General features: G+C 54.4%; 1 long non-coding RNA gene and 2 pseudogenes across 1 annotated transcript in view; 2 read left to right on the top strand and 1 right to left on the bottom strand.

The window, feature by feature from the left end:
* Positions 1-14,259, top strand: part of LOC137464047 (uncharacterized) — a 137,977-nt gene extending 123,718 nt beyond the window's left edge. Inside the window, exon 2 of the long non-coding RNA XR_010994054.1 lies at positions 13,674-14,259. This is a non-coding gene — a long non-coding RNA (uncharacterized lncRNA). The remainder of the gene's footprint in view (positions 1-13,673) is intronic.
* Positions 1-19,836, top strand: part of LOC137464036 (zinc finger protein 208-like) — a 1,110,012-nt pseudogene that overhangs the window by 421,806 nt on the left and 668,370 nt on the right.
* The window catches only part of LOC137464035 (zinc finger protein 850-like), a 1,110,255-nt pseudogene that overhangs the window by 430,468 nt on the left and 659,951 nt on the right, over positions 1-19,836 (bottom strand).

Below are 19,836 nucleotides of genomic sequence, written 5' to 3'. Positions count from 1 at the left end.
ATTAACAAGATGTCACCAAGATTGGAAACCCTTTGAAAGAGACTGTCATAATCCCAAATTACCTTTAGTTTATCAGTGGTCAAGGTGCCGTTATCACCTTCTCTTTTAATTGCTATTACAGCAGATTGCAACCGCATCTGTGGAAGATATGTGGTGCATGACGTAGAATTGAACTAAAGTTATATTTATTATGATTTATGCTAATGAATTTGCATAAATAAAGAAGTGAGGGTCTTCAGCGTGTGGGTCAAGCTGTGTGTATCTGTATTTTGGGTTCTCCTTTGAGAACGATCAGCAGTCCAGGAGATAGTCTACAAAAGTCAATAACAGGGAATTTATTTAACAATAAATGTGCCGTAGACAGATAGAAAGGGATAGGAGACAGGAGAGTGAGAAGGAAAGAGGGGAAAGATGGAGGATGGGGTGGGGAAGGAAAGAGTGGGGGTGCATGGGTGTGGGGAAGATCAGGAGTGGGGTGGGGAAGAGATCAAACAGAGGACAGCACACGACTCTTGGCTCCAGCAGTGTCCCATCCATCCTTGGTCACCCTGCGCTTCTCTGCGCTGGAGTCCTGGTGGTTCTTGTGGAGGTGGGGAAACAAGGTCATTCATCTGGGGTTATCTTTCTCCGGTCCATGTTGCGGGTATCCGGGGAACTGTTTTCCTCTTTGCTATGTGAAGAGAGAATGGGTTTGCCTTCATTTACCTGCAATGCTGAGTCCCAAGGAGCATTTCTAAGCTCCTAAACCACCCTCCCTGGGGCAGGATGGGGATGCACCCCCATAATGCCGCTTAGCAGGTGGGTTGTGTTGTGCTCGTTCGTCTGTGCAGGCGCACGGTGGGGTTTTTCTCGGCTGCGGTGTGAAGCAGGGGCTTTAAAAGACGCGTCTGGGGAGTGCGGTGACCCGGAGCAGGCAAGCAGGGGCATGGCACGGCTTTGAGGGTGTGGCATGGCAGTTTGTGTAGCAGTTTGCACACAGTTTGCGCAGGCAGGGTTGCAGGTTTCCAGGTGGCCCCTGTTGGAAAGGTTTGCTGTGTGTTGCTTTCGGTGTTTTTGTTGTTTGGTTTCAGGGTTTCTTTTAGTAATGGTCTTCACACAACCAAAAACGATAGTTAGTGCAAATCTGTGTAACCAAATGGAACCCTCCAGGCAGGATGTGTCTGTACAGACTCATTCTTGTGTGGACTGTTTGAGCTTAGCAGTGGTTTCAGGGGCATTTCAGAGGAAATCTGCCTGCGGTGTGAACAGGTGAATGATCTCCTCACACTGGTGGCCGAGCTTAGAGAGGAAGTTGAAAGACTAAGGAGCATCAGGGAAAGTGAAAGGGAAAGAGACTGGTGGAGTTCAGCCCTTCCATCCTTATGGGAGGCCCACCAAGGGTCAGAGGACTCCCATGCCTCCCACTGTCAGGCAACAGAAGAATGCTTGGTGGATAAAGGGGACTGGAAATGGGTTCCTGCTTGGGGAAGTATTAATAAAAACTCCTCCCAGCCCCATCCCTTATTCAGGCGCCACTTCAGGACAGGTATGAGCTCCTGGATCTAGAGAGTCAGGAAGACTTAGAAGAAATTTATCTGCCTCCCAATTATGACTCATCTGTAAGACAGATCACTACTTGTAACACCAAAAAGAGAAGAAGAGTAGTCATAGTGGGTGACTCCCTCCTGAGGGGAACAGAGGGCCCCATATGTCGACCAGACCCACCCCACAGAGAGGTCTGCTGCCTCCCTGGGGCCCGGGTACGGGATATCACTGACACACTGCCTGGGCTGATTCAGCCCTCTGATTATTGCCCACTGCTGATACCCCAGGCTGGCAGTGATGAGATTGAGAAGAGGAGTGTCAGGGCAATTAAAAGGGACTTTGGGGCATTGGGTCAGGTGGTTAATAGGACAGGGGCACAGACAGTCTTTTCCTCAGTCCCTCTGGAGTCTGAGAAAAATGGTGAAAGCAAAAGGAGAGCTCACATCATCAAGGGTTGGTGTCATTGGCCAAATTTGGGATTCTTTAATCACGGGGCAACTTTTGCAGCACCTGGCCTGCTTGGAGCAGACAGGCTCCATCTTCCTGAGAAGGGCAGAAGAATTTTAGTTCATGAACTGGCAGAACTTGTTGAGAGGGCTTTAAACTAGGTCTGAAGGGGGAGGGAGATGTAGCTGGTTTGTCTGGAAGCAGGCTCGTGGGTGGTAAGCCTGAGTTAGGGGTGAAATCAGCAGCCCAGCTGAGGTGGGCTGAAAAAAGGCAGTCCAGGAAATTTTTAGAGTTTGTGGAGGACAATTTTTTTGTTGCAGCTGATGGGTGAGCCCACCAGGGGAGGGACTATGTTGGATCTGTTGTTTGTAAATAGAGATGGGCTGGTGGGAGATGTACTGGTTGGAGGTCACTGAGGGCACAGTGATCATGAAATTATAGAATTCTCAATATTTGGTGAAATGAGGAAGAACACCAATAAAACTCCTACATTGGACTTCTGGAGGGCAGACTTTGGCCGACTTAGGAGACTTATTCAGAGAGTTCCTTGGGAAGCAGCCCTTTAAAACAAAGGAGTTCAGGAGAGGTGGGAAGCTTCAAAACAGAGATCTCGAGGGCACAGGAACAGACTTTCCTTGTGTGCCGAAAGACGAGTCGACAAGGCAAACATCCAGTCTGGATGGGGAAGGAGGTTTTGAAGGAACTTAGGAATAAAAGGACGATGTATCATCTTTGGAAGGAGGGTCAGGTCTCTCAGGAAGTATTTAAGGGGCTTGCAAGGGCATGAAGGGAAGAAATTAGGGAGGCCAAAGTTCAGTTTGAGCTTAAAATGGCAGCTTTTGTAAAGGATAATAAAAAATGTTTTTACAAATGCATCAGGAGTAAAAGGAAGGGTAAAACCGACCTTTGTTCTTTATTAGATGTGGAAGGGAATTTAATAACTGGAGATCAGGAGAAGGCAGAGGTGCTTAATGCCATTTTTTGCCTCAGTTTCTAGTGAGAAGATGATTTGCCTTCAGGACAACTCTCCTCCTGGGCTGGTAGATGGTGCCAGGGAGCAGAATGGTGCACCCATTTTCCAAGAGGAGTCAGTCGGAGACCTGCTGAGCTGCTTGGATGTTCATAAATCCATGGGACCAGATGGGATCCACCCCAGGGTGATGAGGGAGCTGGCAGATGAGCTTGCAGAGCCGCTCTCCATCATTTACCAGCATCCCTGGCTCACTGGTGAGGTCCCAGATGACTGGAAGCAGCCCGATGTGATTCTCATTCACAGCAAGGGTGGGAAGGAGGATCCTGGTAATTACAGGCCAGTCAGCCTGACCTCAGTACCCGGTAAGGTCATGGAACAGTTCACACTGAGTGCCATCACACAGCACTTACAGGATGGCCAGGGTGTCAGACCCAGCCAGCAGGGGTTTAGCAGGGGCAGGTCGTGTTTGACCAACCTGGTCTCCTTCTATGACCAGGTGGCCCTCCTGGTGGATGCAGGACAGGCTGTGGATGTTGTCTTTTTGGACTCTAGCAAGGCCTTTGGCACTGTCTCCCACAGCACACTCCTGGAAAAGCTGCAGCCCACGGCTGGGACAGGAGCACTCTGTGCTGGGTTCAGAACTGGCTGGATGGCCGGCCCAGAGAGTGGTGGTGAGCGGTGCTGCATCCAGCTGGGGACAGTCACCAGTGCTGTCCCTCGGGGCTCTGTGCTGGTGCCAGCTCTGTTCAATATTTTTATTGACCACATGGATGAGGGGATTGAGTCCTTCATTAGTAAATCTGCAGATGACACTGAGCTGGGAGTGTGTGTCCATCTGTTGGACGGTAGGAGGGCTCTGCAGGGAGACCTGGAACAGCTGGATAGATGTCAGAGTTCAATAAGTTTAAATTTAATAAATCCATGTGCCAAGTCCTGCATTTTGGCCACAATAACCCCCTGCAATGCTCTAGGCTGGGGACGGCGGGTTGGACTCGATGATCTCAAAAGTCTCTTCCAACCCAGCAATTCTGTGATTCTGTGATTGTGTGACATCACAGACCAGGTTGTGACATCATATAGTTGGCTGTGACATCACTGGTTTATTATGTGACATCCCAGAGCAGGCTGTGACATCAGAGCATGCCTGTATGACATCAGAGAGCAGAGCAAGCTGTGAGGTCAAAGAGTGTGCTGTGACATTATAGGGTGGCTGTGTTCCATCACTGAAGGTGTTGTGACACCACAGGTTGGGTCTGTGAGCCCACAGAGGTGCTGTGTGACATGATAAGTGAGTTCTGCCATCACAGAGCAGGCTGTGACATCACAGAGCAGGCTGTGACATCACAGAGGAGGTTGTGATGTCACAAAGTCGGCTGTGACATTACAGGCTGGCTGTGTGACATCACAGAATGGGCTGTGAGGCCGCAGAGAAGACTCTGCCATCATAGAAAAGGGCTCTGTGACATCACAGAGCATCTGTGTGATGTCACAGAGAAGGTTGAGACAATACAGAGTGGGTTGTGCCATCACAGAGATGACTGAGAAATCACAGAGCAGTCTGTGACATCACAGCATGGCTGCATGACATCACAAAACTGGCTGTGACATCATAGAGCTGGCTGTGACATCACAGGGTGTCTGTGACATCACAAGCTGGACTGTGACATCACAGGGCAGATTTTGTGATATCACAGAGCAGACTGGGACCTCAAAGAGCAGGCTGTGACATCACAGGGCACCTGTATGAAATCACAGGTGACCTGTTACTTCTCAGAGTGGGCTGTATGACATCACAGGGGTGTGTGACATCACAGGGGCTGTGTGAGGTCACTGGGGAGGTCACTCCACCCCAGACCCCCCTCCCAGTTCCCCCAGAGAAGTCCAACACTGCTCGTGCACTGTGGGGTCCCCTGTCCCCCCGGGTCCCCCTGCCCCCGGTGCTGCAGCCTCTCCCAGAGGATGTTCCACGAGATCGACCCCAGAGCCTGACACGGGGACGGGGACATGGGGCTGTGGGCGGTGGGGCAGGGGGACAGGGACCCCCCGGCACCGTCCCCGTGTCCCCCAGGGCCAGAGCCTGGCCCAGGGCTCCTTCACCCTGTTACCAATGAGGGCTTGAGAGCGCTGAAAAAATCCCCAGCAAGGGATCAGCAAAAACCAGATTTAATATTAAGCGACAGCACCACAAAGTCCCTTGGCAAGAGTCACTCTGCTCCTGACTGGACACTGCAGGCACACCACGGAAACAAAGCAACAACAAAACCAAACAAAATCCAGGCAATCAAACCAGAAATGAGCTGAGACCTGGGGCTTTCATTGCTATGGAAAAGAACTGTCCTTCTCGTCCAGGTGCCCATGGCCAGAACTGGGATTTCACCTCCAACACTGCCTGTTGTGACAGACTGGAGGAGATTGTTGGCTGGAAACATTTCATGTGTGGGGGAGGAAGGGGCAGGTCCAGCCTTGCCCTGCCCTGGAACCCCAGCCCTGCCCTGCCCTGGAACCCCAATCCCCCCAGAGCCTCTATCCCAGCCCAGCAGTGTCTGCCAGTCCCTGGCACAGCACAGGCAATGCTCCACAGCCACCTCTGGAGCCCCCAGCCCAGCTCCTGAGTGACCAAATGACCCCAAGTCCCACCTGGGGGAGGGCCCAGGAACACCAAGGGGTATTTAAAGCTGACCACAAGGCAAGCACACATCTTGACCCTACCTCCTCTTGGAATTTCTATTTTTTTGAGAACCACTGGAATCCAGGAGTTGGTAGCTCTGTGTGTGTTCTTCTCTAAATCTTATTTTTCTCTATTTCTGTGTCTTCTTGTGAATGTTGATTAAATAAAAATTGAACAGGATTGGAGTTTGTGAAGTTGAATGGGCCAAGTTAATGCTCTGAGAAGTGTTTTTGTTGATTAAATGTTGTATAAGACTTTCTGCCAATTTTTTTCTGATTTTCTAAAGTTCCCAGTAAAGGCTGTTTTGTTGTTTTGAGCTCATGAGAATCTCTTGTTGGTATTTCTCCAGTGCATCCAACTCAGAGGACACAAACAATTGTAATTCCTCTTAAATGTCTCCTTGAGAGAGTTGTTTGAGGGATGGGGGTCAGGGCTTGTGTGTCCTGCTTGGCACAGCCCAGGCAGGGCTTTCACAGCCCCATTCCACACTCCATTTCCCAGCTGGAGCCGCTGGTGCCTCTGAGTTCTGCTGCCCCAGCCCCAGGGACGCTCTCCTTGTCTGCCCATTCCCCCACGGTCTCTGGGCAGGGATGGCCTCAGTGGGAGCTGCTGACATCCTCAGCAACTTGGAGGCTGCTGCTGAATTTTACTGCTCCAGAGGCTTCTTCAGCCTTCAGCTCTTCAGTTCAGCAATTCAGTGTCCCAGGGCTCATTAACATTCAGAACAGATTAACAAGCCAAACCTCTGGGAATAAGGTAAGTGTTCAAATCATTTGTGGTTAATTAGCCCAATTACAGAAGCTTCTTCAAAGTGAATACACTAGATTTAAAAAGACAGTGAGAAAAGATTTTTTTGGTCCTGTTTAGGTTTTTTTTTCCCTGCTAATACATTGATATGTGCACTCTCCAATTGACACTGAATCCAAGTACCTCCTCATGCAGTTGGAACAGATATGAAAATCAAGACCCTTCATGGCTGACAATCAATCAGACTCTGTCCCTACCCTCACCCCACCATCTCCCCCATCCAAGCCCTGGCACTCAGAGCAGCCTTGTGCAAATCTGAGCTCCCTCCAGCCCAGGCTGCACCTGCAGGCTTCAGCTCCTTGGCTCCAACTCCCCCCTGCTTTCCTTGGAGGAGCTGCCCGAGACACAGAGGGATGTTCATTTCTTGTCAGCCAACAAACCCAAGGGAAGGCACAGCTCCATCAAATGCAAAAGTCATTCCTTTGCTGGATATTAAATCCACTTTGCACAGCAGACAGTCTCAGAGCAATGGAAAACACCTTCTGTGCCCAGCACAGATCCCAAGGCCCCCCAAACCCTCCCTGCCCCGATTCTGCCCAGATTTGCTCTTGGCACACACGAGTCACAGGCTGACGTCAGGAGCTCCCTCCATGTGCCGAGGGATGAAAAGAGGGAAAGTGGATGAAGAGCTCTCCTGTGCAGAGCCAAGGTCCAAGTGCCCCTGCAGTGGGAACCACAACTCATCAGGTCTGTGTCCTTTGGGCTCAGGGATGGTGACACTCAGAGGCACAGAAAGGTTTCTGGCCAACAAACACAAGTTAAACATTTTAACAGTTTAATAACCATCACAGCTCTTCCCTCAGCTCTCTGTGATGTCCCAGCAGCATCTGACATGTCCCCCATCCCCAAGGGATTTGTGTACCAGAACAGTTTTAGACAAAGACACAAGAAAAGGTAATTCTATTATAGATTTAAAAATATTAAGATGTATTTAATACTTATTTGAACGTCAGAAAGATTGGGCCACTCCCTGATGTGCAAAGTGTGGAACCTCTCAACTGAGAGACATTTGAATAACCAGAAAGCATCTAGAGGGGGAAATCTGGGTGCAACGGGAAGTACATAGATCCACCTGGTCTAGTGCAGAGATGTCCTTAGACATGGCCATTTCAACAGGAGAACTGGAAACACCTGAAGGAAGAGGGAGAGGAAAGAATAAACAGAATATTGGTGACTCAAGGAGACGGGAAGATCAGTATTTCTTCTCCTTCTGCCATCAGTACATCAGAAAATTGCTGTATCTTAAAAGTACTGAAGTGACGCAGATAATAAAAATCTGCTTGTATAATATGAAATGTACAAGTATTAAAACCTGTGCCCCTTTCCAGGCAGACATCAGCTGTGTGCCCATGACCAGGCAGTGCCACTTGTGCCCTGAGGTGCCGAGCTGGGATTGGATCTCTCAGAGAGGAGCTGAGGGAGAGCAGAGCACCTTGCAAGCTGCAGGTCCCTGCCAGCCCCGCAGGGCTCCTGTGCCATCAACATCTGCTCTGCTCCAGCCTGAAACAGGGCCCGGCATGGTGCCGGGACCATCAGAGAGCTGAGGTGTGTGCTGGAATTCAATGCCCTCCCCATGGCGCAGCAGCCCTGCATTTCCCTGCTCCAGCCTTGGTCTCCAGCACAGCCATGGAGGCTCTTTGGGCTCCTGAGTGTTCCTGCTGTGTCCATGCCCCCAAGGGCACAGAGCAGCCTCCTCTCTCGGGCACTTGCCTGTTTTCCATGCCTTGCACAGGCGCTGGCCCTGCCCCACAAGGCCTGGGCTGAGTCCTGCCCTGCACGCTCAGCCAGGCTGGGATGGACACTGATGGTTTCTGTGCCAGGCTCTCTGAGCCCAGCCCAGCTCCCTGCAAGCTCTGCCAGCTGCCCTGAGCTCTGTGCAGCACCAAGGGCCTCTCCCCAGCACAGCCCAGCCGGCTTTGGCCCCACAGCTCTGCTCAGCCCAGGCTGCTCTGGCCACTGGCCCCACGGCCTCAGCCCCTGGCCAGGGCACAGCAGCAGCTGCAGCTCAGCCAGGACTCAGCCCCAGCCATGGGGGAAGGGGCTTGGCCAAGGCCAAAGGAGGCTCCCTGGGTGCCCTGCTCCCCTCGGGCTGAGGTGCTGAGAGCTCTGCAGCCCCTGCTGCCATCCCATCTGCCCAGGCCAGCACAAGAGCCTGGCCTTGGGGCCCTCCAGAGCTGCTCCTGCTCCAGGCCCAGGGCCCATCCCAGAGCTGGGGCAGCCACAAAGCTGTGCCCATTGCTGGTCATTGCTGCTCTGATGGGGATGGAGCTTCAGCCACTTGGAGGCTGCTGATGAATTTTACTTCTCCAGAGGCCTCTTCTTTCTTGAGCTCTTCCTTTTAGGAATTCAGTGAGAAAGGCTCATAAAGATTTGTTTAAAACTTCCAAACAAGAACAGCCTATGGGAATAATTGATGTTTTCAATTCTTCTCTGGTTAATTAGACAGATTTCAGTAGTGTATTTAAAGTGAATATACTGCTTTGAAAACTATGCAGAGAGAACTGTTTTGTCCTGTTTTCTTTTCCAGTTTATCCTGTTTATAGATTGATATCAACAATGTCGGATTGATATTGATCCCCAGCACCTCCTAATGGAGTCTGAAAAGATGTGAAAATCAAGACCCTTCATGGCTGACAATCAATCACACTTTGTCCCCAACCCCTCCCCACCATTTCCCTCATCCAACCCCTGGCACTCAGAGCAGCTGAGGAATGGAGTCACACCCAGGGGTGTCCCCAGGGCTCAGGACTGGGGCCAGGTCACTGAAATCTCTTTATTGCTGATCTGGACGAGGCCATCGAGGGCACCCTCAGTCAGTTCCCAGGTGAGCCCAAGCTGGGTGGGAGTGTGGCTGTGCTGGAGGGCAGGAAGCTCTGCAGAGGGATCTGGACAGGCTGGAGCCATGGGCCCAGGACAATTGGATGAGGTTCACCAAGGCCAAGGGCCGGGTCCTGCCCTGGGCTCACAACCACCCCAAATCCCTGGCCGTGCCCTGCCCCTGATCCCCACAGCCTGTCCTGTTTCCTTCATCCCTGCATTGCCAGGGACTTTCTGGGACAAGGGAGCTCTGCTCTAGGGATGGAGGGAGGTCCAAGCGCCACCACTGGAGTGGGAACCACAACTCATCAGGTTTGTGTCCTTTGGGGGTCAGGACCTGGTGAGACTCAGAGGCACAGAACGTTTCTCTTCATGGCCAACAGGATGTTGTTAGATCATGCATAAAGAGATGCTGAGTGGTGAAAGCTCAATTAGTTGAATAGGACACAATTTAATAACAATCACGCTGTTCCATTAGCTATGTGCAACATCCCAGCAGTGTCCCATGAGTCCACCATCCACAAGTGATTTCCATACTAAAATTGATTTTACACAAACGTGGTTGTGTGATAGATATAAACACAATTAAGTTCTTGGATGAAGATGTTCGTCCTGGAGTGCGGGAAAAACAGATCAAACAGTTCCAGATTTGAAAAGTTATCAGTGGTGGATGGAGAAGGGAGGTCTGGCTGCTTTTGGTGTTGAGGAAATGCTGAAACCAGCCTGACTCATTTCATCTCTCCTGGCCTGGCTGATCTCCCTTCTTTCCCCTTCCACCCACTGGCTTCTGTCTCCCACCAGGCCCCCGGTGAAGAGCCTGGCTCTGTGTTCTCCATCCCCTCCTCGCTGGCACTGCCAGGCTGGGATGAGGAGCCCCTCAGCCTTCCCTGCTCCGGGCTGGACAAGTCCAGCTCCATCAGCCTCTGCTCACAGCCCAAGGGCTCCAGCCCCACCTTGGAGGCCCTTCCCTAACCCTGCTCCAGCTGCCAGACATCTTTCCTGCCCTAGGGAACCTGTCCCAAGCCACAGGGACCTGGATAATCCACGTCCTTGATGTCCTGGTCACACAGCCCTGGCCCCTTTTCCCCATGTCAGGCTCTGGGGTGGATCCTGTGGAACATCCTTTGGTGGAGGCTGAGACTCCAGGTGGACCGGGGGGATACCGGGAGACAGGGACCCCACTGGGCATGAACAGCATTGGACTTGTTGGGAGAAACTGTGAGGGGGAGCTGGGGCGGAGTGACCAACCCAGTGACCTCACACAGCCCTCCTGGGATGTCACACAGCCCCTCTGTGATGTCACAGCCTGCTCTGTGATGTCACAGCCCATTCTCTAATGTCACACAGCTGGTCTCTGATGTCACAGCCAACTCTGTGATGTCATAGTCTGCTCTGTGATGTCAGACCTATGTCCTGTGATGTCACAGCTGGCTCTGTGATGTCACAGAGGCAATCTATGATGCTGGAGCTGCTTGATAACTTCACATAACCCAGTCTGTGATGTCATTGCCCACTCTGTGACCTCATGTTACCAGATGATAAATTGTCTCCACCAGGCGAGCTGACACCTGGAGCTTGTTTTCCAAAACCCCAGGCCTATGGAAACCACACAATGCCCATTGTCTCAGAAGGGGAACTGGAAGTTCACCAGCCTCAGTGTCCTGCCAGCTCAGCCAGGCCCATGGGAACATTGGGGTCCACGACCACCAGGGACCACCAGAGAGACCCCCAGGACAGAAGAGAGCATGGGTAAAGGGGAGGGGAAATATGTTAATGATTCTGGGGAAATGATTATCAGACGTGTGTTTAGTCCAGGACAATCAGTGAATATGTGTGCAAAATACAGAATATGAACAGAAACTTTCCTGCACTCAGCATGCTCGGCTTTGGGAGGAGCTATCCCCCATGCACCCGGCTGAATAAAGACTGCTGCTTCTTAATGCTGCATTGGTGTGAAGGAGATTTCTGTTTTACCGAATTTTTGATAACACTCCCTCTCCCAAGGAAAGCTCTGTCCCCTGCTGCTCACAAACAGAGAAGGGCTGGTGGCAGATGTGGGGGTCGGAGGCTGCCTGGGGCACAGTGACCATGAAATAATCAAGTTTTCAATGATCTGTGAAAGAAGGAGGGGCAGCAACAAAACTTCCACACTGGAATTAGGAAGGGCAGACATTGGCCTATTTAGGATGGAGATTTGGGGAGTACCGAATCAGGTTCTGATTTTTAATGGGAAATTACCCTTAAAAACCAAGGGGTCCAGGGAGGATGCACACATTTCAAGAAAGTAATCTTAAGGGGGAAGGAGCAGCCTGTCCCAGTGTGGCCAAAGATGAACTGGTGAGGAAAATGACTGCCCTGGCTGCCCGTGGAGCTTTTGTGTGAACTTAAGGGAAAAAAGAGGGTGCATTAACTTTGGACAGAAGGTCAGGCAACTTAGCAAGTGTTTAAGGATGTTGTCAGGTCATGCAGTAAAAAAAAAAAAAAGAAAGAGGTGTAACCTCAATTAGAGATTAACCTGGCCACTTCTGTGAAAAACAATAAAAATGTGTCTATGAATAAATTAATGGCAAAATGTGGAATAAGTTGAACCCCTACTCTTTATTGGATGCAGTGGAGAATATAGGAACTAAAGATAAGGAAAAGTCCAAGCTACTTAACACCTTGTTTGTATCAATTTTCAATATTAGGACAGGATGTCCTCAGGACAAGAGTTCTCCTGAGCTGGTAGATGGGCACAGGGAGCAGAACAGGCCTCTGGAATCCAGGAGGAAGCAGCTGGGGACCTGTTGGGCCACTCAGATGCTCACAGGTGTATGGGATCAGATGGGATCCATCCTAGGGGGATGAGGGAGCTGGTGGATGAGCTCCCCAAGCTGCTCTCCATCATTTACCATCAGTCCTGGCTCAGCAGGGAGGTCCCAGAGCACTGGAGGTGCCAGTGTGAGCCCATCCCCAAAAAGGGCTGGGAGAAGGATCTGGGGAACTCCAGGCCTGTCAGCCTGACCTCGGTGCCCGGCAAGGTTCTTGAACAGATCACCCTGAGTGCCATCACAGGGCACCCACAGGATGGCTGAGGGATCAGAGCCAGCCAGCGTGGATTTCAATGCCTGCATGGATGATCTGCATGAGGGGATTGAGTCCAGCATCAGCAAATTTGCAGATGACACCACGGTGGGTGTGGGTGTGGATGTGCTGGAGGATAGGAGGGCTCTGCAGAGGGACCTGGACAGGCTGGATCCAGGAACCAAATCCAACAAGGTGAGGTTTAACAAGTCCAAGTGCCGGGTCCTGCACTTTGGCCACAACAACCCCTGCAGCACTACAGGCTGGGGACAGAGTGGCTGGACAGCAGCCAGGCAGAAAGGGACCTGCAGGGACTGATGGACAGCAGGCTGGACATGAGCCAGCAGTGTGCCCAGGTGGCCAAGAAGGCCAATGGTTCCTGGCCTGGATCAGGAATGGTGTGGCCAGCAGGATCAGGGCTTCTGTGCCAGTCCTGATCTGCCCCCATCTCTGCACACAGACATTGCTGCTGCAGCTTCAGAGGAGCGAACAAAAGGAGGATTTCTGGTGAAAACTTTCCTGGGAGATCCTTTAGTTCATTTAAAGCCACTGAGAGCACAGCTCCTCATTGACACTCAGACTTTTTGTCACAGGCATCATGATTAGCAGATCGTGAAATGCTCTCAAGTCCCTGAGCACTAAGTCACGGAGAATTAAAGCCACACAGGCCACATCTGCAGTGCTCAAACACAGCTCTGTTGCTGCTGCTGCTGCTGCTGAACTAGAATCAGCTGACAGAGGCCATCACAGAAATTGCCTCTGGAGTGTCAAATACAATGAAAATTCCACCAGGAGAAAGAGAAACCAGAACTTCTCGACACACTTCATTGTTTCTTCCTAGCAGCAGCAGAAAATGGAGATGCCCAGAGGTATTCCCAGCTGCTGCTAATCCCGGTGGAGCCCAGCCTGCTGCCCAGTCCCAGTGGGAACCTGAGCCCAGCCCGGGGAGCTCCCGCAGTGTTGGGAGCTCAGCGCACGCGGGGCCAGGCCCAGAGCCCCGGGCACGGCCGCCCATTGCGGGGCAGCGGCGCAGACGGAATGTCCTGCGGCCCAAACCTCCTGCTCCTGCCTCACAGCGCCCAGCGTTCTCCCCCTCCTGCTCCTCTCCCAGCATGGCACACATTCCAGCTCGGAGGAGGCTTCCCCAGAGAGGGCTCCGGTTCCTGTTTCAGCCTCAGTGTCCCTGCAGAGAAGCAGGGCATTTTTCAGGCACTTCCACAAGCTCCGGGTTCCCATTTCATGGGGAATCTGGGATTAAAATAGCCTTGTTAGGAAGGACAAAAGTGGAGGGAATGGACTGAAAATTATTAGGAAAAAATGACCATTCTTACAGACAAAGATCACCACGTCATTGCCTGCATTGCTCCTTTTCAGATTCTTTCAGTCATCTCCTGAGAGGTCCAGCTTGTTCTGGTGCTTGTCATGAACTGATGGAACTCTTGAATTATATCAGTTCATGAGATGTAGAAGCATCTAAAGTGAACACAGAAACAAACTCCCTCTGTCAGCCCATTTTCATCTTCTACATCACTTTCAAGATGCCCATGGGGATGTTGGAAAGATTATCCCACAGCTCTCCATTTCTGGCTGCAGGCTCTGCAGATTCTTTCTCTGCATTCAGTCAGGCTTGCATTCCCTGACAATTCCCAGTACCCCGTCATGGTTTCTTAGGGCAGAAGAGTAACAATGAAAACCTTACCAATGGCACAACTGCCCAGCCCACAAGGAAAAGAAAGAACAAGCTGTCAAGTTTTTCAAATATTTGTCCTGCTTTGCTGTAAGAGTCGTGCTGCACTCACGGTTTGGAAAGCCAAGAGAAGCTGCAGCTGGTGGCACATCTTGTGACAGGAGCTGCACCTCGTTCTCCAGGAAAGGTTCTTGGAAAGAGCAAACAGGACTGTGGAGAAGATTCTGGGAAAACTGAATGAGCTTTTAGGAAATGAAATGAAAATAGAAAGAAACAATCCAAGATGTTTTCCTCTGTTTATTTTTATGCTCCCCTTTTCCATCTTGCACTGCTTCTCCATCCCATTAATCCAACTGGATCTCACCTCTAAGATCCATGACATGGCAAGTTTGAGACACTGTAAAATACCATAAGCTACACACAGTTTGCCTTCCCCTGGTTTATTTGGAAAGCAGTGCTGGAGACTAAGTGCAGTGCTTGGGTCAGGCACAAATTCTACATTGAGGGAATGTGCTCCAATAGTGTTTGACCCTCAGCAGGGACAATGCACAGCAGCGACCAAGAGGATTTCTGTGCCGCTGTGCAGGAGTCCAGACTCTGGATCTGGGCTGAACACGGCAAAGTTCCCGTGTTCAGGCTCAGGGGCTGCCCCCGGGGAGCGGGGGGCTGGGCGCAGGGCCGAGCGGGCAACGGACAAACGGACACGGGGACAAACGGCCCCGGAGCTTCAGTTGCAGCAGCAGCAGCAGCAGCAGCAGCAGCAGCAGCAGCAGCAGCGGCGGCAGCAGCCAAAGCAGCGAAAGCAGCGATTTTGTTGATTCCCTCTTGTTACTCCTCTCCCTGTCCCGCCGTCCTGCACCGTCTCCCGCTCTCCCTTTCCCGCTGTTCCCTCCTCTCCCAGTCTCTCTCTCTCCCCATTCCCGGCCGGGCCATGCCCCCGGCCCGCCCCCGGCTCCGGGCGGGGCTGCCCCATCCCCGCCCCCGGCCGTCCCGCCGGGGTCTCGCCTCCGCCCGGCTCTGGCCGTGCTGGCGGTGGCGCTTCTGGGCGGCCATCGGTGCCTGGGGCTGGAGCGGCATCGCCTCCCTCTGGCTCCGCCTGGCCCGAGCCTGGCCCCGGCCCCGGCTCCTCCCGGGCCCCGCGGAGGACACACGCGGCGCGGCCGCTGCCGCCGCCTCCGCTGCGGCTTCCCCGGCCCGAGCTCCGCCGCTCGGCAGCGCGGCCGCCGCCCCCGAGCCGCCGCTGTCCCGTTGCCGGGAGCGAACGCCTGGGGAGGGCCGGCCCGGGGCGGTCGGGGGGCGCTCGGGGGCCGCTCCTGGCCCCGGGCCGAGCGCTGACAGCCGCGTCCCGCCCGCAGGGAAGGCGCAGGAGGCCCTGCAGGAGCGGTACCGGCTGGGTTCGCTGCTGGGCAGCGGCGGCTTCGGCAGCGTCTTCGCGGCCACGCGGCTCTCGGACGGCGTCCCGGTGAGCGGCGGGGCCGGCGGCGGGCGGAGGAGGAGGGGGAGGAGGAGAAGGGGGAGGAGGATGGCGATGGAGCTGGGGCTGCGCAGGGTGGGTGGTGAGCTCAGCCTGCTGCTGCTCTTGGCTTGCAGGTGGCCATCAAAAGGGTGCCAAGGAACCGCGTCCGGCACTGGGGCGAGCTGGTGAGTGAGCGGGGCCAGCGGCAGAAGCCGGGCCGTGCCGGGCGGGGATGAGCCGAGGCCCGGCAGGGTGGGAGCCACCAGGACACCTCGAGGGAGAGTGGGCGTGGGGCCAGCGCAGGGCGAAGAGCATCCCGGGCTGGGTGAGGAGTTCCTGACCCCCGGCATGGCATCAGCCCCACTGATGGCATCGTGCTCCTCCCGCAGCCCGACGGCACCAGCGCACCCCTGGAGATCGTGCTGCTGGACAAGGTCTCCACTGGCTTCCCCGGTGTCGTCCAGCTGCTGGAGTGGCTTGAGCTCCCCAACGACATCTTGATCGTGCTGGAACGCCCAGAGTGCTCTCAGGACCTGCACCATTTCATTCGGGCACGGGGGTTCCTGTCCGAGGAGGTGGCGCGGGATCTGTTCCGCCAGGTGCTGGAGGCCGTGCAGCACTGCACCAGCTGCGGGGTCCTGCACAGGGACATCAAACCAGGGAACATCCTGGTTGACCTGGCCACTGGGCAGGCCAAATTGATCGACTTTGGCTGTGGCACCTACCTGCAAGACACAGCCTACACTCGCTTTGCAGGTGAGCCCATGCAGGGGTGTGCTCTCGGTCCTGGCATCTCATGGTCCAACATCTCACAGCCCAAGCTGGGTGTGGCAGCGGAGATTCTCCCTTTTGCTGCCCTTCATGGCACTGAGATTTCAGCTGAGTTGCATTTGAGCAGGGCTGGGTGGGGAGCCAGCTTCCAGCCCTGCTGGCAGCCTTTGCCCACCACTCTGCCCAAGACTGGGGCTGGGGCTGGGGCTAGGGCCCAACAAAAACACGGGTGGGTGGGGGTAGCAGAGAGGGGGGCCGTAACCTGTGTCCCAGCCGGTTTGGTGTGCAGGTGACAAAGGGCTTGGACTGCTCCACTCACCTGGTTTGTTTTGGATTCATGATGTTTTTTGGGCAGTGCAGGCAGGGAGGATGAAGGCATGGTTTTCCCAAGCACTGGGTGGGTTTTTCCTCCTCATGGTCGGGCCTTGCCAGGACTTCTGCTGCCCTCTTCCAACCCCAGTGCCTTCTTTTCCAACCCCGAGTCTGTACACAAGTCCCAGGTGCTGGCGAGAGGGCAGCGGTCACCCCGTGTGCCACTGGGGAAGCCCCCACACGCCCAGGGATGCTGGGGCCAGGCTCTGGGAGCAGAAGCATCCCCCTGATGAACCCCATCTGTATTCCACAGGAACACGGTCATACAGGCCCCCAGAATGGACCCACTTTCGATTTTACTACGGCAAGCCAGCTACCATCTGGTCCCTGGGCATCCTGCTGCACCAGATGGTCTGCGGGGAGCACCCTTTCAGGAGGAGCCAGAACATCAGCTGGGACCATCAGCTCTCGCTGCCACAACGGCTCTCTCAAGGTGGATCCTCATCTCTGGCCACGGGGGCAATGCCAGTGCTGGGAGACAGCAGCAGCTCGTGAGCATCCCGCTCTGGCAGCTGCTGAGGAGGTGGCACATGTCCTGCTCTCCTGCTCTCCTCCAAAACAGGGAATTGATGGGGAAGTTTAGGCCCAGCTCTGAGCACATCCAGCATGGCCTGGGCATGGGAATAGTGGGGCAAAGCCAACAGGAGCCTTCTCCAGCTGACCGGCGGGTTCTGGTTTCTCTGCCCAGAGTGTCAAGATGTGATCAGGCGGTGTTTATCCATGCTGCACTCGGACAGGCCCTCGTTAGAAGAGCTGTTATGTGATCCCTGGCTGCAGGATATTGATCGGCCCTAGAAGAAGGGAGAGAGCCACAGGCACACTTTGATGCAAGGCCCTGGTAAGTTGCAGCTCCACACATGCCTTGGCAATCAGAAGCAAAGGAACCCAGACATTTTGTCCTGCCTGTGTCACTGCCCAGGGGTCATCAGATGGGAACACGCAGCCCTTGTGCTGGAGCTGAGCTGCTCTGCCCAGCACTGGTGGCCACCATCTGAGCTGGTTTGCTTGTCTGGTTCCCTGACAGCTGGGGCCCTGGGCAGAACCCAGACAGCCTGGGCTCACCCCCAGGGAAGGAGAAGGAGCCCCTGGAGGAGCTGTACCAGGTGGGGCTGCTGCTGCTGGGGACAGCGAGGACGACATCAAGGATGACAACCTCTTCCTCCACCTGGCCACCGGCAGCTGAGGATGATGGACTTCGATTCTGGCACCTTCTCCAAAGCCAGGCTCCACAGGAAATTTGCAGGTGAGTCCACACGCAGGGGGATGCTCCCAGATTTGGGCATTGCACAGCCTGGCCAGGAACCAAAGGTTCCCCCTTTGCTGGGGCGGATGCAGCTGATCCTTCAGTCGGCTGCCAGGCTGCTTTTGGCAGGGCTGGGGGGATGGGCTGGGGTGGTGATGAAATGGGAGTGGGCTCCTGGCCCTGCCAACAGCCCCCAGCACCCACCGTGCCCCGGGCTGGGGCTGGGGCTGGGGCAGCCAGCCCGACACAAACAAACCCCCATGGTGGGAGCAGAGGTGGGACTCCAGAACCTGTGCAGGGGCTGCTTTGCTCTGCAGGCAAGGAAGGGCTTGGGCTGCTCCACTGCCCCTGTTTGCTTTGGGGTCACCATTATTTTGGGGGGCAGTGCAGGGAGGAAGGGAGAGAGCCTGGGCTTCCCTCACCTGTGGGTGGGTTTTTCCCTGGCATGCAGGGGTTGGGCCTTCCTCAAGTCCCTGACAGTAATATGATTTTTGACCTTTTTTCTTGTTCCCCTTTTTGTCTGTAATCTATTTTCAATAATTTGTTGTGTGTTTTTCTAGAGGAAGCATTCTAGCTGGGGTCCAGTCTGGATGGGGAAGTGCTTGGGAGCAGCTGTGGCGTGGATGGGCCGTGCCCTTGGAGAAGGCTGAGGACATCGTTTGGGACCAGCTTTTCTTCCAGCGGGGGATGGCGCCAGGTGGGTCCCGTCTGCTTGGCATGGTGGGATCAGAGCTTTGGGGAGATGGCAGCGAGCACAGGAGCATCCTGCTCTGGGCAGCTGCTGAGGGCTGGATGTGCCGTGGCCGGCTGCAGGCTGGGCACATGTCCTGCCCTCCTGCTCTGCTCCCAAAGGCAGCAGGGATGGGCAGCTCTGGGCACAGCTCTGGGCACGGCCAGCATGGCCTGGGCACCGCGGGCGGCTGGGACAAGGGGACAGGAGCCTTCAGCTGACGGGCGCTTTCTGGTTTCTCTCCTTGCAGCCGGGCTCTGCGGGTGCTGAGGCTGCTCTGGGCTCTGCCAGGGCTCTGCTGGAGCTCAGCACCGGGCTGCAATCAGCCAAAGAAGAAATGGGTGACCTGCAGCACAGACCTGCTGGAGCATTTCAGCAACACAGCTCAAGTGTGCAGAGTGTACACCTCCAAGGGAAAACATGACACCACCCCAAAATAAACTTGTTCAATAGCTTCTGAAATGAAATCAATCTGGGATGACCCCAAATGACATTTTGCAGCCTGCTCAAGCTGTAGCTCAATCTTTCTCTGAACAGTTCTCTCCTCCACCTGCCTTTTACTTCCCAACTGCTCCCTCTTTTCCCCCAGTGAGTTCCCAGTCCATGGCAGTCTCCATCACACTGTTGCCTTCCTTGATGCCCCTCACCACGAGGAAGGCTGCGCCCCAGGCTTAGGGACTCATCCTGTCACTGGCTGAGGAGCAGCAATGTCTCAGAGGTCCAGTGGGATTTTAGTGTCATTCAGAGCTGCTCTCCAGCCCTCAGCTCTCCTCACTGCTCAGTTCCCACTCCCTTTTCCTCGTCCTTGCAGCAGGATGAGCTCTGTGAATCCCCTTGAGCCTCCCCACTCTTCCCAGCCCACGCACCCACCTCAGTTAGGCTGAAGCTGCAGCTTCTCTGTCTCCTCTGGCACACCAGTCCAGTCCCCTGTGCGGGGAGCCCCAGCCCCAGAGCACAGCACTCAGCAGTGCAGTCTGGGCTGGAGCAGCTGCCCTGCAGCCCTGGCTTGGCTGTTTGTGGCAAGGGAATGCTCCCTGTTTGCAGCTGTCCCTGCAGGATGGCCCCAGGGCAGAGCCCAGCCAGGCTCCCACTGCAGTCCCTGGAGCTTGGGACAGACAGTGGTCCCAGAGCTGAGGTTCACAGGGAGCACCCAGAGCTGTGGCTTGCAGTCAGTGTTGGCAAATGTTGTGTTCTCATCTCCTGCAGCCTGTGGGGAAAGCCACCTGTGCTGCCAGGCCTGTGTGTGCCAGGCCTGTGTGTGTGCCAGGGGCTCTTGGA

Source organism: Anomalospiza imberbis, chromosome 35, assembly GCF_031753505.1.
Source record: "Anomalospiza imberbis isolate Cuckoo-Finch-1a 21T00152 chromosome 35, ASM3175350v1, whole genome shotgun sequence".
In the NCBI taxonomy this organism is placed as follows: domain Eukaryota; kingdom Metazoa; phylum Chordata; class Aves; order Passeriformes; family Viduidae; genus Anomalospiza; species Anomalospiza imberbis.
The sequence above is the reverse complement of the archived record's forward strand: the minus strand, read 5'-3'. Positions and strand labels throughout refer to the sequence as shown.